The following is an 18510-nucleotide window of genomic DNA, read 5'->3' as shown; positions in this document are numbered from 1 at the left end:
AGAGAGATAGTGGAGATACAACCTGTAACATCTGAGTGCCTCTGGGGGCTACTGATATGAAATACATAATACATATATATACATAAACTTTTAAAAATATTTGCCTCTGTGGGCATTATCATCATCATATCGTACCCGGCCTCAAAGAGGACTCGGGAAAAATGTACCCTGCCATCATAAGGCTCGGTAGAATTGTACACGGCCACGTGGAGCTCGGTAAACCCAATTGATCAGTGGTTACACAATATGTACCGTACCCGGCCGACTATAGCGTGGCTCGGTAGAGTAAAATAGATACTATATATAATGCATGTTAGACTCATGGAATCACGTTCTAAACCTTTCGGAATGACTTAAGGTCGTTGCACCTTCGATTAACATTATGGACATCCATACCCTCAATATGAACCTTGTAGGATTCAAGGATCATACACACTTGCTTAGAATAACTTTATAAGGAAAGAACAACATGGACAACCTTAGTTGTTAGGAGTAGATCCGTTATGAAATAGCTTATTCATTTCACGTTATGTCATGCCAAAAGAAAGAAGAAAGTGCCTTAACATACCTTATCACAATCTTTCCAATCACCAAGTTGAACTCGCCTCTTCGCACCTTAATCTACAACAATAATAATAATATTATCATCAAGTTATGAAAGGTACAACTATCGCACAACGGATGACAAGCTTATTTTGTATAAAAATGGGCAACATCTCCCCTATAATCCTTACTTACTCCAAATTCAAGATAACTCCAACAACACAATAACACAACAATAACAACATATATACATTATTTTCCAGCCTTATATTACACAATCAAATACTACAAAACAACCCAACACACTCCAATCTTTTCATACGTAAAACGACCACCGTACTAGTGCCAAATGACCCGGAAATATTACGATGAACGGCCAGCCCACCATCCTACATCTATATGGTGTTTCTCCACACCCTTCCTCCTCCAAAACTCCACAAAATAATAGTAAAACACGCAGCAAAACAGTCCACAAAACAGTCCGCTACAAGTGAATAACTCGAACTCACGGCTTCCGATCACCGTCTCGTGAGTTCTTCCAAGTATAGAACGATTTACCATGAATTTACAGCAGAAAAAATGAATGAAAGAGAGCATTAAACTTACCTTATTTGTGGGATAACTCAGCCCTTATCTTAGTTCTTCAAACTCTAGGTTTTACTCCCAATTAGAACTTGAAAGGGAGAGAAAATCAATTAGGGTTTGTGGGTAATTTTTTGGAGGAAGTTTGCAGGGGTTTAGGTCTGGTTATTTGTGATATATGATGAGGTTTATATTGCAGGAGATAAGCCCTTAAATGGGCTCTTTGGCTGACCCGAAATTGCCTCTTTTTGGGCTCCCATTTAACCAAGTAGGTGACACACCTACTTGTCACCTAGCAACCTGCGCAGTCTCTCAAAACTGCATATATCTCTCTACTCTGATGTCGTATTGATAAAAAGTTTAATACGTTAGAAAATAGACACATAGAGATTCAATTTGATGGGTGGAACACCCCATAACTCTAAGTATATTGGGAGAAAAACGTAGTTACATTTGAACTAATTTTCAACACATTTATGAATGTAACTTGTGATGACCTTTTCCAACTTTTGTTCCACAACTCGCTTGACTTCAAATCATAACACACGTATATCATACGACTAAAATAACTCATAACATAATCTCCTTATAATTTTAAACACCCTATTCTCGCCCCAAAAGTACATGTTACAATATTCCCAACTTGTCGACTTTCGACGAAACTTATTTTCTTCAATTCATTTAGCTTCTAAGCCTTCAAACCCTCTTGGTACTTGGTATTCGTGATCTGAAATATTTGTAACCTCCATTGTAACATGATTAACTTACTCTATGTACTTTCAAGGTTGATCTCATTTTTAAGCTTACATCAATTGACTTACTAATACTCTCATGTACGGAAACATGGGGTGTAACAGAAATATTAGAGCACAAATTATAAATTTTGTGCTATGAAGATTTTGTGGGGAAAAAAACCCGAAAACCACGAGAAAATCGAAAAATTCGAGAAAAACCATGATTGAAAAACCCCGACTTTTGTTGGTTTGGTTTGGTTTATAAATTTAAAAATTCGAGACAATTGGTTTGGTTTGGTAATTAAAAAATTCGATCCAACCTAGCCCATGTACACCCATAACTGTCAATATGGGTCGGGCCGGGTTAGCCCAACCTATGTGGGCTTTAGCAATTGATGGGCTGGGCTAGCCTATCATTTTTATGGGCCTTATAATGATTAGCCTACCCCAGCCCTATGTGAGACGCGGCCTCACGGGCCGGCCATCACTTTTTAAGTACTAACCTAGAAAAAAAAAGTTAAAAAATATCTTATTGGAAAAGTTTCGCTAAACTTGATAACTTTTTATATTGTTCCAATATATCACAATAAACACTACAAAAGTAAAAGACAAGATTATATTTCATTCACTAAAAGTCAAAACTCAAAACAAACTGTTCAAGAGAACGTCCATGATGCTTATGGGTGTCGCACCTCCTTTTTGCGCGCCCCACCCCGAGGGGTAAGATGCGCGGGTGGAGTTTTTCCAATTTAAGTGACAATATTCGAAATGGGATTATTTATTTAATTCAGAGTCGCCACTTGGGAAAGGTTTGACTTTTGGTGTCCCAAGTCACCGGTTTATCTTGAATCCCAAATCGAGGAAATTTTCGACTTTTCCAAATGAAGTCTGCGAACCAGAAATTCTAAGTAAGGAATTCTGTTGACCCGAGGGAAGGTGTTAGGCACCCTCGAATCCCGTGGTTCTAGCACGGTCGCTTAAATTGTTATAATGGCTAAATATCTGATTTAACTACATGTTGTGACTTACGTGCTTTTATTAAGTTTAAAACCGCTTTTATTATTATCATTTATTTTTATGGAATTGCAACGTCGTGGAAATGCATCTCGAACCACGTCGCAATCAATGCACCCGTGATCGTCGACACATTCGGACTTCGTTGAGATTCGGATTTGGGTCACATCAATGTGCACCCGAATTTAAGAATATGATTTAATTAAGCCGCGCCTTCAGAGTCTAACGCGTTATTATCTTTGCAGAAGGCCATGAAATTTATTAAATGACCTGTCTTGAATTCTAAATAATTATCATGGTTATTTATTGAGAGCCCCGCAATTTTGCATCTTTATTTGGCGAGGCTCATCTCTATTTTAGAAAAGGATATCCTAAAGTGGCTACATTTTAATATATTTGTCCCTAAAAACTAAAAGAGAAGAAAAATGCTAAATTAACTATATGCTTTTGTCTAATCCGGATTCTTATCAATTTCTGATTGATTATTTACAAAGCGGAGGAATGCCATAACTTATGAAACATACTTTAATTGGACAAAGAAATTACATTCGAGATTGACCCAATATTATACTTGTGTCCAAACGTTTCTTGAATTGAATTTTACTAGACTTATTGGGGCTGAAATGAAGGAATTAACTACTGGGCGTTGTTACTAATGGGATTTGAACATGATATTATGTACTGCCTAACGAGACCCAGCAAAGACTAAAATAAAACAAGTCAACATAGTATAAGTTTGGAGTATCCATACCTTGTATTAACAAATAGCTACAAACTAAAACATGAAGGACCAAGCTCAGAAGTGTATTAGTTAACAATACATTTTCGTACTATTGAACTGGGGACTAACAACTACACAGGCCCCTTAATATGCCATGAATATTACAACAAATGATTTTGAACTTCTTCAACCTTTTTCATTTCATGCTTTCAAGCTGTTTCAATTACATCAATATGGGCCTGAAATGTGTACCTGGAAATGCTGAATGTGCACAGGAGAAAAAGAAGAAGATGTTGAGATCAGCAGCAAAATAAACAGGACTAGCAATAGCAGCAGGACAGAGCAGCAGCAGAACAAAACGAACAGCAGAAAAGGGCTCAAGTGCAGAAATGCAGCTATGGCCAATAGAAAGAAATAGCCAAACGAGAGCACAACCCAGTGGAGTAGAATCAAGAACTCCAAGCAGACCAAACCAATAGTGAACCAATGGAAAACACTTGACTAAATAGACACAGCTGGAACTTCAAACAATCAGAATTGATTTCAGCGAGTTAAACAACTGAAAACCCAAATAACAAATAGGAAGAAACAATTTCTGATTGTAGATTGTATAATTTCTGTATCTCTTTGTATGTCTTTCAAGCTTTCTCTTTCAACACTCCTCACAGTGTGTGTATTTTCTTTCTTAGTTCTGATTCTCTCTATCTCTTTTCTTTTTTATGCTCTCTCTGCGTATCTCCTATTATCAGATGGTCCTCCTCCCTCTCTATCTCTCTCTCCCTTGTCCCTCAGATGGTCTCCTATCCCCCCCTTTATAAGCCTCAAACTCAAACCTTTATCAGCCTGTTGGATTAATCAAATAACCCCTCCCATGTGCTCCCTTTTTCAGTTCCACTTAGCTATTTAAGTATTAATCCCATGACATTCCCTTGGCAGGCTTTAACTTTTCATTTTATTATCTAAAGGCAAGTATGGGCATTAAAATATATCTGACAGCATATACTGTCAGATTGTTTAAACTTAAAAGCTTCTTAATGCAGAAAAACAGGCTGTGCACAAGGCACATGAGGTGCACCAATGCACATGTTGTGCCAAGTGCACATGCCCTCCATTTCAGGACTTTAAACAAAACAATCCTTCTTACATTACTGATCAATTCAAACAAGCTATAAGTAAGCAAAAACTGGTTCTTGATTGGCTCAAAGCAAATGTTCATCAGAAGCAAATTGGTTTACTTTGTTCAAGACAGTTGAAACTAATTGACGACACATGTCGACTCGACTATATTAGCATTAACATACACAATTGAAACCAAAAATCAGACATTTAAAGTGTGGGACACATGGTTTGAATCATACTGACTAAACAGAAATACCCTCGAGGAGTCAAACAATCAGTGCACATTTGGAATACAACCCAATACATATGTCTTATCAGAATATGAGGGGTTCAAACAAACATAGTGGTTCAAACAAGGTGGACAAACGGAAGTTGGTAAAAAATTCAAAAAAAACACAAATTGACACAAAACATGAACAGACATTTAATCCCTCACATGGACCAAACAAATAAGGGAAGAAGGCAGACTCACCTCGAATCTTGAAAAATCGGAAACCTTGACTCGGACTTGGACAGACTTTCTTAAGGCTGAACGGACTTTAATTGAAGTGTTTCTCAGATGAGAAACACTTCGATTAAGGTCCCTTGGACCTTAATTTCTTTGGCTCGAACGGGTATGAACTAGTGGCGAGGAACTACAAAGTTCCAAAACTCAGATCCGGGATTCGTGTTTCCCTGGTTAGATTCGGACCAAACCAAGTATGGTTTGGTCACGAGGGGGGTCTGGGGAGTGTCTGGTGTGAAGCTGGGGTTGGTTGGTGTAAGCCGAGTTTTAACTCGAATCTTCAAATGAAGATTCGAGGACCTAGGGGATGATTCGAACTACATGGTTAGCAGATCCATGTTCAGGCTGGCAAGGGGGCTCTAGGGTGTTAAGGGGAAGGTCACCGGCGTTCAGGCCGCCGGGTTTCTGGTGAAAGTGTGCAGGGGCGGCTAGGGTTTGAAGGGGATGGGTTTGGGTGAAGACGACGAGGCCGGGGTATTGGATAGGGGGGTAGGGTAAGGATTTGGGCTTATATAGTTAGAGGGTGGGTCGATCTCAACCGTTAGATCAATCTAGATCTACGGTTTGGATCTGATGGTCTTAAGTGAAACGGTGTCGTTTCAAATGTTGAGGGTTTGGGTTTGGTCCGGGTGTAAACGGGTCGGGTTTGTTGATGGGTTATGGGGATTGATCTTGGCCGTCGATCACTCTGAGATCAACGGCCCAGATCAGGCACGACTCAAACGACGTCGTTTGGACGTCCTGGGCATCAGGTGACCTGGGCTGGGCAGGCCTGGGTCTTGGGCTGTTTGTTTGGGCCAATTTTGTTAAAATTGGCCCAAGTCCGGAAGGGGTCTTTTCTTTATTTTTTTTTTATTTTTTTTTTTCTTTTCTTATTTATTTTAAAACAAAGCTAAGCCAAAAAATCAAATTAAAATTAAATACACACTCAAATACAATTATTTGCACACATACTAAAATATTTCAAAACCGGTAAAGTCAAACCAAATAAAATCACGGACGAAAATGCCTATTCACGATTTTCTATTTAACGACCGAATTACGGTTTGAATTACGCAGGACACATATATTTTTTGAATTTTATTTTAATAAGGTAAATAAATAAAAATGGGCCAAAGTCATAAATAAATCAACAAAGTGCCGCACAGAAGTCCGAAATTGTACAGCAGGGCCAATTATATTTGTTTTTATTTCTTTTTGGAGCGATTGTCGTGTGAAGCAAAAATCACGTGCTCACAGCTGCCCCTCTTTGTTCGGAAACACGAAGGGTTTTCGTGCAAAGATCAAGTGAGCGTGTATGAGCGATTTTTGCCTATAGACCACTCCGTATGAAGCATTTTTTGAAAGATCTGACCGAATCTTGCTTCAAAGATTTCCTACATATCCTGGGCTAAACAGGAATCAGGTCAATGTAGTTCGAGAAGTTTTGGTAGCTGGGGCTACCATGGGACTGCAATGCTTGCCGCTACTGCTGCTGCTGTTGTCACTGCTACGTCACTGACCGCCTTATTACAACCAAGCGAAAATTGGAAACTGAACTAACTACTTTTATGCATGTCAACTGCTAGTTACAAGATTCCTATCTATGATTCTTTTACGACTTGATCTTGGGTCTTAGCTGATTCTGCTTGTAGACTCTGATCTGAATCTTGATGCTTGCGAGTTGCGGCGACTTGTTTTTTAATCTCCGGGATACCGAATAAAATGTGACCGGCAGAGGTCAGGACCTTAGTCAAATGTTGGAGTCGATTTGCTTTCCCTTTACTCTGATATCTCGGGATATCTCTTTTTGTCTTTTTCTTCTTTGATTCCGAACTGGGATTCATCTCGTGGGTCATTTCGATTCATGTGGCTCGAGGTCAGACCTGCGGGAGAAAACAAACGAACGAAATTTTCTGCCCCAGTTTCACTAGGAAAATTTCGTTAATTATTCACTAGGTAGTTCATAAAATTGATGAAAGAGGATATGCGTGCTCAGTTCAGGGTTGGAGCCCTAATATCGACTAGCTGGGGAAAGGTTCAGTGTAGGGTTTAAAACCCTAACGCCGAACAAAGGAAGAATTCAGTTTAGGGTTTAAAACCCTAATGCTGATTGGCTGGAAAAGCTCCGTTTAGAGTTTAGAACTCTAATGCTGGCTGAAAGGGAAAAGTTCAGTTTAGGGTTTAAAACCCTAATGCTGACTAAAAGGAAAATTCAGTTTAGGGTTTAAAACCCTAATGCTGATTGCATGGAAAAGCTCAGTTTAGAGTTTAAAACTCTAATGCTGGCTGAAAGGAAAAAGTTCAGTTTAGGGTTTAAAACCCTAATGCTGACTAAAAGGAAAATTCAGTTTAGGGTTTAAAACCCTAATGCTGATTGCATGGAAAAGCTCAGTTTAGAGTTTAAAACTCTAATGCTGGCTAAAAGGAAAAAGTTCAGTTTAGGGTTTAAAACCCTAATGCTGATTGCATGGAAAAGCTCAGTTTAGAGTTTAAAACTCTAATGCTGGCTAAAAGGAAAAAGTTCAGTTTAGGGTTTAAAACCCTAATGCTGATTGCATGGAAAATCTCAGTTTAGAGTTTAAAACTCTAATGCTGGCTAAAAGGAAAAAGTTCAGTTTAGGGTTTAAAACCCTAATGCTGACTAAAGGAAAATTCAGTTTAGGGTTTAAAACCCTAATGCTGATTGCATGGAAAAGCTCAGTTTAGAGTTTAAAACTCTAATGCTGGCTGAAAGGAAAAAGTTCAGTTTAGGGTTTAAAACCCTAATGCTGACTAAAAGGAAAATTCAGTTTAGGGTTTAAAACCCTAATGCTGATTGCATGGAAAAGCTCAGTTTAGAGTTTAAAACTCTAATGCTGGCTAAAAGGAGAAAGTTCAGTTTAGGGTTTAAAACCCTAATGCTGACTAAAAGGAAAATTCAGTTTAGGGTTTAAAACCCTAATGCTGATTGCATGGAAAAGCTCAGTTTAGAGTTTAAAACTCTAATGCTGGCTGAAAGGAAAAAGTTCAGTTTAGGGTTTTAGAACCCTAATGCTGACTAAAAGGAAAATTCAGTTTAGGGTTTAAAACCCTAATGCTGATTGCATGGAAAAGCTCAGTTTAGAGTTTAAAACTCTAATGCTGGCTAAAAGGAAAAAGTTCAGTTTAGGGTTTAAAACCCTAATGCTGATTGCATGGAAAAGCTCAGTTTAGAGTTTAAAACTCTAATGCTGGCTAAAAGGAAAAAGTTCAGTTTAGGGTTTAAAACCCTAATGCTGATTGCATGGAAAAGCTCAGTTTAGAGTTTAAAACTCTAATGCTGGCTAAAAGGAAAAAGTTCAGTTTAGGGTTTAAAACCCTAATGCTGATTGCATGGAAAATCTCAGTTTAGAGTTTAAAACTCTAATGCTGGCTAAAAGGAAAAAGTTCAGTTTAAGGTTTAAAACCCTAATGCTGACTAAAGGAAAATTCAGTTTAGGGTTTAAAACCCTAATGCTGATTGCATGGAAAAGCCCAGTTTAGAGTTTAAAACTCTAATGCTGGCTGAAAGGAAAAAGTTCAGTTTAGGGTTTTAGAACCCTAATGCTGACTAAAAGGAAAATTCAGTTTAGGGTTTAAAACCCTAATGCTGATTGCATGGAAAAGCTCAGTTTAGAGTTTAAAACTCTAATGCTGGCTGAAAGGAAAAAAGTTCAGTTTAGGGTTTTAGAACCCTAATGCTGACTAAAAGGAAAATTCAGTTTAGGGTTTAAAACCCTAATGCTGATTGGCTAGGGGCAAAGTTCGATAATACTAAACGACCTCTTTTTTTTTTTTTTTTGAACTTTCTTGTTTTAGTAGAAGATAACAAGGGAGTTTCGTGGAAACTTACCTTTCGAGTGAATTCCTTATTGCCAAAATATTTCTTGTACCCATGTACCTTCTTCTTTGGGCGACACCTGCTCCTTGCACGGTTGTCTTGGATTAAACCTGTTTCAACTTTTCAAACAAAGGAAAATTGTTAGTTCGGAAATGACGGTCGGTTTGGTGACCTCGATCGTTCCCGGTTGCTTTGTTGCGTCTTCATTTCTGTTGTGAAGTCCCGCCATTGATTTGATTCATATGCCGAAACCCTTTAGACCGCTCAGGCTTGTATTTCCAGATTCTGGGATGATTTGCCTCGTAAGGCTCTCTTTTTTTTTCTTTTTTTTTTTGTGTGTTCCGTTTTGCTTGGAGGTTCTCAACGGGGATTTTACTGGAGGTATTTTGTGGGGATTTGTACAAAGGGAAGCTCTGTGGGGAATATTTACAAAGTGGATTCTTTGTGTGGATTTTTGTACAATGGGCATGCTGGGGATTTATTTCAAAGTGGGATTTCCAGGATTCGTTGGGGCAAGCTTGGTTGGGGATGTCTACAAAAGAACTCGCTGGGATGTGCTGGGGAGATTCCATTTTTCTTTTTCTCTTATAATTTTATAATTTGGGGAGATTCTGTGGGAGATTGTACAAGACTCTGTTGGGATTTGTACAGGGGGAGACTCTGTGGGGATTTGTCCGAAGGTGGACTTGCTGGGGAAGATTTCAAGATTTCTCTCTTTTCCTTTACTCCGGAACACCATCAAACGTCATGATTCATCATGCTTGGGTAATCATATCAACGAGATGAGGTGCTTTCCTTCATGAGACGGGATTCCGTGCAAACAAACCATGCCACCTACTCTTTCCGGTGTGTTCTGAACTCGGGGTAAAAATGCAAGGGGGATTCGAAAAGAAACAAAGCAGGGGAAAACAAATTAGAAAAGGAATACCCTTTTCGGGGTGAGAAAGACTTATCTGAGGAAGATAACGCTGGCTTTAAATGACATGACATGCTCTTTGGACTGGACGTCCGACCTTCCATGAACTTGCGTTTTCCTGAACCAGAACAGATCTGTGATTCCAAAACCGGTGGAACTTCGCCGAGACCTTCTTGGAGTGGCGTCATTCCTTTTCGGCCGACAGCGCCCTTTGCGGGTTTTCACTGGCTGACCTCTCTCATTTCTCTTCCTGTCATCGCTTGATAGCACTCTTTGCGAGTTCTTACTAAACAAGCTCTCTCATTTTGGTTTCTCTTCTCCCGTCGCCTCGTGGTGCCCGAAGGTTTTCACCGCCGAGACTCTCTCATTTTATTTCTCTCAACTCAGGGTGTGCCGGTTTCCATTTGTGATGCTTATTGGTTTCCCACTATCTTTGGTAATTGATTTGAAGGCTTGTACTTGGTAAAGAGAGGTAGCTGATACTAAACTTCTCAAGTGTCCGACATGCCCCGGTTTTCAATTTCAGGGTGGATGGGATTTTGTTGTTGGTGTGACTGAACCTCAGGGAGAGGCTGCCTACGTATCCTTTCGGAATCAAGTCAAACGTAGTTCAGGCCTCAATCAAATTTTTTTTTTTTTTTTTTTTTTTTATATATAACGGCTCAAAAGGTGGTAGCGAGAATTGGGTAGTGTTTGGGGAGTAGTGGGGAATAAACACCTTCGCCCTTTTCAACGTGTCAGGACCACTTGGAGTATGATCTAGACGTAGTACCTCTTGACTGCATCTGCATTCACCGCTGTGTCAGGGTCATTTCCTTCGATATCACCTAAATACAATGCTCCTCTTGGCAATATTTTCCTTACGATGTATGGGCCTTTCCAATTTGGGGCAAACTTTCCTTTTGCTTCTTCATGATGCGGCAGAATACGCCTCAGTACCAATTGTCCTACTTCGAAATTCCGAGGTCGGACTTTCTTGTTGTAAGCACGGGCCATCCTTCGTTGGTATAACTGTCCGTGACAAACTGCAGCCATCCGCTTTTCATCAATCAATGTCAATTGCTCTAGTCGAGTCTTAACCCACTCGCTGTCCTCGATTTCTGCTTCGACAATGATTCGAAGTGAAGGAATCTCTACCTCTGCCGGTATTACGGCCTCGGTTCCATAAACCAAAAGATAAGGAGTCGCTCCCACCGATGTGCGCACCGTAGTGCGATACCCCAATAACGCAAAAGGTAACTGCTCATGCCACTGTCGGGAACTTTGTATTGTTTTCCTCAAAATCTTCTTGATGTTTTTATTTGCAGCTTCTACAGCACCATTGGCTTTTGGCCGATAAGGAGTGGAATTCCTGTGTGTTATCTTGAATTGCTCGCACACATCTCCCATCAAGTGACTGTTCAAGTTTGCTGCATTATCTGTAATGATAGTTGCAGGAATACCGAAGCGACAGATAAGATTTGAGTGTACAAAATCCACTACAGCTTTCTTGGTGACCGACTTGAGAGTGACAGCCTCTACCCACTTTGTGAAGTAATCGATGGCAACCAGTATAAACCTATGTCCATTCGAAGCCTTTGGTTCAATTGGTCCAATGACGTCCATGCCCCAAGCGACAAATGGCCAAGGTGCGGACATGGGATGCAGTTCCGTGGGAGGTGCATGAATCAAATTACCGTGCACCTGACACTGATGACACTTCCGGACAAAGCTAAAGCAATCCTTTTCCATGGTCATCCAGTAATAACCTGCTCTAAGGATCTTCTTCGCTAAGACATACCCGTTCATGTGAGGTCCACACACACCTGCGTGTACTTCGTGCATGATCTTTCTCGCTTCCTCGATATCGACACATCTTAAGAGATTGAGGTCCGGAGTCCTCTTATATAACAATTCACTGCTCAAAAAGAAACCGCTTGCATGTCGCCTAATGGTCCTCTTTTGATCTCCAGTTGCATGCTCGGGGTATTCTTGTGTCTTCAAGAATTTCTTGATGTCATGGTACCAAGGCTGCGTATTTGATCCCGCCTCGATTACACTGCAGTAACCGTGTCTTTCCTTGATTTGGATTTCCAAAGGATCGACGTGGGCGTCGCCCGGGTAGGGTAGCATAGAAGCCAGAGTAGCAAGTGCATCTGCCAGTTCATTGTGACACCTCGGGATATACCTGAATTCTATTGAGGTAAAGCGCTTGCTGAGGTCCTCCACATGTTGTCGGTATGGGATAAGTTTGACATCCCGAGTTTCCCATTCGCCTTGAACTTGCCGGATGATCAGGTCAGAATCTCCCATAATCAATAAGTTTTTGACATCCTGATCGATTGCCATATGTATGCCCATAATGCAGGCTTCATATTCAGCTGTATTATTTGTGCAGAAGAAACGAAGTCTAGCTGTGGCGGGATAATGCTGACCGGTAGGTGAGATCAAAATTGCCCCAATCCCTATACCCTTGGCATTCACGGCTCCGTCAAAGAACATCTTCCAAACATGAGCTTCCTCTGAGATCACTTCTACGGTGTTTACCTCTTCATCTGGAAAATAGGTATCCAATGGCTGGTATTCCTCATCGACCGGGTTTTCGGCCAAATGATCTGCTAACGCCTGGGCTTTCATTGCCGTGCGAGTGATATAAACTATGTCGAACTCCGTAAGCAAGATTTGCCATTTAGCCAGTCTCCCAGTAGGCATTGGTTTCTGAAATATATATTTCAAGGGATCCAACCTGCTTATGAGGAATGTAGTGTGGGCTTGGAGATAATGCCTCAGCTTTTGAGCAACCCATGTGAGAGCGCAACATGTCTTCTCCAACAGAGTGTATTTGGCCTCGTAGCTGGTGAATTTCTTGCTCAGGTAGTAGATCGCCTGTTCCCTTTTCCCGGTCACATCGTGTTGTCCCAGGACGCAGCCGAAGGAGTTCTCCAAGACTGTCAGATACAAGAAAAGTGGCCTCCCTGGTTCGGGAGGGACCAAGACTGGGGGATTCGAAAGGTACTCTTTGACTTTATCAAAGGCTTCTTGACACTCCGTTGTCCACTTAATCGCCGCATCTTTTCTTAACAACTTGAATATGGGCTCACACGTGCTTGTCAGCTGGGCAATAAACCGACTGATGTAGTTCAGCCTGCCCAAAAGACTCATCACGTCTTTCTTCGTTCTTGGGGGAGGTAGATCTTTGATAGATTTTATCTTAGTCGGATCTAGCTCGATACCTCTCCTGCTTACGATGAAACCCAAAAGTTTACCTGACGGAACTCCGAAAGCGCATTTGGCTGGATTTAGCTTCAAGTCATACTTCCTTAGCCTCTCGAAGAATTTCCTCAAGTCTTGGATGTGGTTATCCTGCGTCCTGGACTTGACTATAACATCGTCCACGTACACCTCTATTTCCTGATGCATCATGTCATGGAAAATGGCGGTCATGGCCCTCATGTAAGTAGCCCCAGCATTCTTTAAACCAAACGGCATGACCCGATAACAGTAGGTGCCCCAAGGCGTGGTGAAGGCAGTTTTCTCGGCATCCTCTTCATCCATCAATACCTGATGATACCCAGCGTAACAATCTACGAAAGACTGTATCTCGTGCTTGGCGCAATTGTCAACGAGGATGTGGATGTTGGGCAGCGGGAAATTATCTTTAGGACTTGCTCTGTTCAGATCTCGGTAATCTACACATACTCGAGTTTTCCCGTCCTTTTTTCGGTACTGGAACCACATTCGCCAACCATGTTGTATATTGGACTACCCGGATCACTCCTGTTTTCAGTTGCTTGGTGATCTCCTCTTTAATTTTGTCACTGACCTCGGTTTTGAACTTTCGTTGCTTTTGTTGAACCGGAGGACAATCAGGATGAATCGGCAATTTGTGAACCACTAGATCGACACCTAGTCCCGGCATGTCATCATATGACCAAGCAAACACGTCTTTAAATTCAAGAAGAAGTTGAATTATCGCCTCTCGCGTTTTCTTGTCCGTGTGAATGCTTATCTTGGTCTCCCGGATTTCTTCCGGGGTTCCTAAATTTACCGGTTCAGTGTCATTCAGATTCGGCTTAGGTTTATTCTCGAAATATTCCAACTCTCGGTTTATCTCCCTAAAAGCCTCTTCCGCATCATATTCTGGTTCTGGATTCATTAATTCGCAGTTAAATAGCTCATTGTGACCTGGGCGTGAAGTCCGCAAGCATGTCATATTTAAAGCCGCATTATTAGGACTGAAAAGGAAGATAAGAGGAAAAGTAATAAAATCAGAACGAAAGAAAGAATAGGAAAGCAATGATGATTTTTTTTTATTATTTTCTTTTGAAAATTGGAAGACAACAACGTTTACAACTAGGAATTCGGAATAACAAATGAAAAGAAGAAAACGTTCAAGTTATGTCCCGGAGATAACTTGTGATACAGGAAAGGTGGCAGGACAGGTCTACCCGGACTTCCGTCTAGTTGGGAATGGCGTGATCTCCCAGTTTTGGAGCTTGGCGTTTGGCCCCATGTATATCATCTCAGCAGTGCTCGTGCCTTCGCCTGGTTGAACCATGTGGACCTCGTAGAGCATTTCCCTCATTGCCCCACATATTTCCTCGATTTCCTCAACTGTGAAGACCTCATCTTCTTCTTCTTCAGTGTACCCTGGCCTGACAAAAGTCGCATGTAAATCCGGCAGTGGTTGAGGCAACTTCCAGCCCTCATTTCTCCTTTTCTTTGCCCATTTTTCGTCTGCTGGAGTAGGTTTGAAACCTAGTCCAAAAGGTTTCTTGATGACTGGTAAAGTAATGGGTTCCGTCGTTCCCTGAAGATTTCGTCCAAGCCCCTTCCCCGGCCTAAATCCGTGTCGGATCATCTCTTTGGCCACCATAACCGAAGCGTTAGACAAGAAAGGCTGGGGGCAAGGTACTCCCTCTTCGTGCTGCTCTGCCAATACCACCTCGAAAGCTTGATAGACCGTATGCTCACTCCCTTCTCTTGGTTCAAGATACGGGATAGATGGGTCCCGATAAATGGCATGTTCATCTTCTCCATGGACCACGATCTCTTGGTCTTCATACTCGAACTTCACCATCTGGTGAAGAGTAGAAGGCACGGCTCCTGCCGCATGGATCCAAGGCCTGCCAAGGAGGAAATTGTATGATGTGTCCATGTCTATCACTTGGAAAGTGACTCGAGATTCGACTGGTCCTATGACCAGCAACAGGTCTATTTCTCCCATGGTGTCTCTCTTGATACCATCGAAAGCTCTCACGCAGACGTTGTTGGGTCGGATTCTTCCGGTCTCAATTTCCATTCTTTGCAGCGTGGAGAGCGGGCAGATGTCAACACCTGATCCCCCATCCAGCATCACCCGCTTGACATAGTAGTCCTCACATTTGACTGTTAAATGCAATGCCTTGTTGTGTGCTGCTCCTTCCGGGGGTAGATCGTTCTTGCTGAAGGAGATTTGGTTGACGGCGAAGAATCTTTCTGTCATCCGCTCCAGTTGTTCTACCGAGGTTTCGACCGGTACGTATGCTTCATTCAGGGTTTTCAACAGGATCTTTTGATGCTCGGTTGACCTCATTAATAGTGACAGCATGGACACTTGCTCAGGGTGCTTGCGCAGCTGGTCTATCACTTCGTAATCCGGCATCTTCATCTGCTTGAAGAACACTTCCGCTTCTTCAACACTCACAGGCTCCTTTGGAGGGAAGCGCCTTTGTGTGGCGTTGTTCAGTTCTTGGGTATTTGAGTACCCTCCAACGAAAGTATTTTCTGGAAGTTCTTCCCTGACCTCCTTACCTTTATACGTTACCAAAGTCTTTTGATAATTCCACGGCACTGTGGACGGGTTGGTCATTGGCTTTTGTGGCACGCGTCCGATAACCACTGGCTCATTCAGCCGAGGTGGTTGAATCGTCCCCCGGACCACATAGGCCCCTTTTGGCACGTACATAGGTTTTGCCTTTTTGATCCCGAAGTTCTGCGTCTTCTTGGCTTGACCTCGTGGTATGTAAAGAACTCCACCCTTTGCCGGTACCACTTTCTTCTCCACCTTCTTTTCAGGCTTGCTTTCTGCAGCCTTGGCCTCCTCCCCCCTTTCTGATTTCTGGTCTGTTTCAGGCCTCCTCGCTGTGTCGACAATGGCAATTATGGCTTTCAAGGCAGGGTCGAACTCTTTGTCTTCACAAATCATGCCGATCAGCGGCCCATTATTGTGAGCGGGCAATGGATTGTTAGTTACATTTGGGATCTCTTCGTCCCTTAGCACTATCTTCCCCTGCTCTATCAAGTTTTCGACCACTCTTTTCAATGACCAGCATCGTTTGTATCATGTCCTTCGGCCCCTGAATGATAGGCGCATCTGACTCCGGCTTTGTAAGAAGGAGATGTCGGGTTTTGCCTCGTTTGGGGAATTGGTTGCAAGAAACCCAACTGGACTAGCTTAGGGAACAATGTGGAGTATTGTTCACCGATGGGCGTAAAAGTCCGCCGTCGAGGTGGCTCCTGGGGGCGGTAGTTATTCTGCGGGGGTTGTGGGTTATAGTGGTTGCGGTAAGGAAGCTGATTTCTGGGAGGTGGAACTGGGCCTCGGTTGGCTTGTTGTGGTGAATGGTTGTAAGGCTGGGCATTCATGACCATATAAGGTTGATGAGCATATGCCACATTTGAGTGGGGGTAGTAGTGTTGTGGGGCCCTTTCCGAAAAATGGGGCCTGGGATGACGATACTCCCTTGCTTCAGAGGCTGCCATAGCCGTTTCTTCCTTCTTCTTCCCCCTTGTCGTCCCTCCAGACCCGCTTTGGACGGCCTGGGAGGTTGCCCTTATGGCTGCTTGACTCAATATCCGACCCGTTTTCAGCCCATTCTCTACCATCTCTCCTATCTTGATTGCTTCCGCGAATGGCTTACCCATGGCTGACATCATGTTTTGGAAATAGTCAGACTCTTGAGCCTGGAGAAAGGTAGTGACCATTTCCACTTCATCCATGGGAGGCTTCACTCTCGACGCCTGTTCACGCCACTTAATAGCATACTCTCTAAAGCTTTCCGAAGGCTTCTTCTTCAGATTCGACAGAGAGTTTCGGTCTGGCGCAATGTCGATGTTATACTGGAATTGCTTTACAAAATCTCTGGCGAGATCATCCCATATATGCCATCGGGACATTTCCTGATCCATATACCATTCCGAAGCTATCCCTACTAAGCTTTCCCCAAAATACGCCATTAGCAGTTCTTCCTTTCCGCCGGCTCCCCGCAATTGGTTGCAGTATTTCTTAAGATGTGCAATGGGGTCACCGTGCCCATCGTATTTCTCGAACTTGGGGGTCTTGAAACCCGTCGGCAGGTGCACGTGAGGGAACATGCACAGGTCGGCGTAAGAGACGCTCTTTTGCCCGCTCAAACCTTGCATATTCTTCAAACTTTGTTCAAGGCTTCTCATTCTCTTAGCAATCTCATTTTGTTCTGCAATCCTGGGGTTCTGATCCTGTCCCGGTGCGAGTTCGCACTGAGGCGGTAGAGGATTATTGTTGGTAGCGAACCTGGTTGGTTCCATTGAGAACGATGGTGCTTGGAATGTAAAAGAGGATGAGTCAAAGCTTGGCTTGTATGTGGCAGGCTGTGCCGTAGCTGGGCAAGGCGATGCAGTAAAGATATTCATGCTTGCATCGGTGGCCGACATTCGGGGATGAGGCTCAGAAGGTGATCCGGCGGAGAAAACGGAGTTGGCTGGGTACCCGAATGGGGTAGCAGGGTAATTTATGGGGACATTAGAAGTCCCACCTGACCTGGAGAATAATTCAGGGAATCCGGGGACGACACTTGGCGGCTCTTTCCCATTGTTCCAATCATCCAGCATTTCCAACATGCGGAGCCGCAGGATTCTATTTTCTTCTGCAGTTGCGGATTCAGGCGTGAGGACGGCTGAGATTGAGCTCTCCTCAGAGACGGGGACTGTTTGCAATGGAATTTCCGAAGACATTTCCACACTTCCTTTTGACCTGGTGAAGTAGGTGTGAGTACTGTTTCTGGTCCTAACAATAGGTAGTTGAACACCTCTCCTTGACCTCGTGAAGTATGAGTGCGAGGCCAGACTTTCACCAAACCAACCGTCTTTTCAAAAACCCTGGAAACATGCTCAATGACAAGCGCACGGTTAATTTGCAGCAAATAACAGATAGTTAATCTCACGTTGGGCATGATGCACCTATACAGTTAAGTGGATTACTATATGTCTGCTACGAGAGCATGTGTCATTCCGGTATTTTCCTCTTATTTCCCCCTTTTTTTCTTTTATTTTATTTTCATTTATTTTTCTTTTATATTTTTTTTTTTTTTGTAGCAAAATAAAATGCGATCGGATCCGATGAGGATTGCCTACGTATCACGATACTCACGTGAATCAGATCATTACGTAGTTCGAAAACACGAATGAGCGTGAAAGAAGCAAACTCTTTATTATTGAAGCAGTCTATTACAAACTACATTTTGCAAAAGAAAAAGCAAACTTTGGAAATAAACCTAGACTCAAAAATAGACTAAAAATCACCCTGATGAAAAAAAAACAGGCAGAAGATGCTAAGAT

This window comes from Nicotiana sylvestris, chromosome 2 (genome assembly GCF_000393655.2).
Source record: "Nicotiana sylvestris chromosome 2, ASM39365v2, whole genome shotgun sequence".
NCBI lineage: Eukaryota > Viridiplantae > Streptophyta > Magnoliopsida > Solanales > Solanaceae > Nicotiana > Nicotiana sylvestris.
This window is presented reverse-complemented; position numbering follows the sequence as displayed.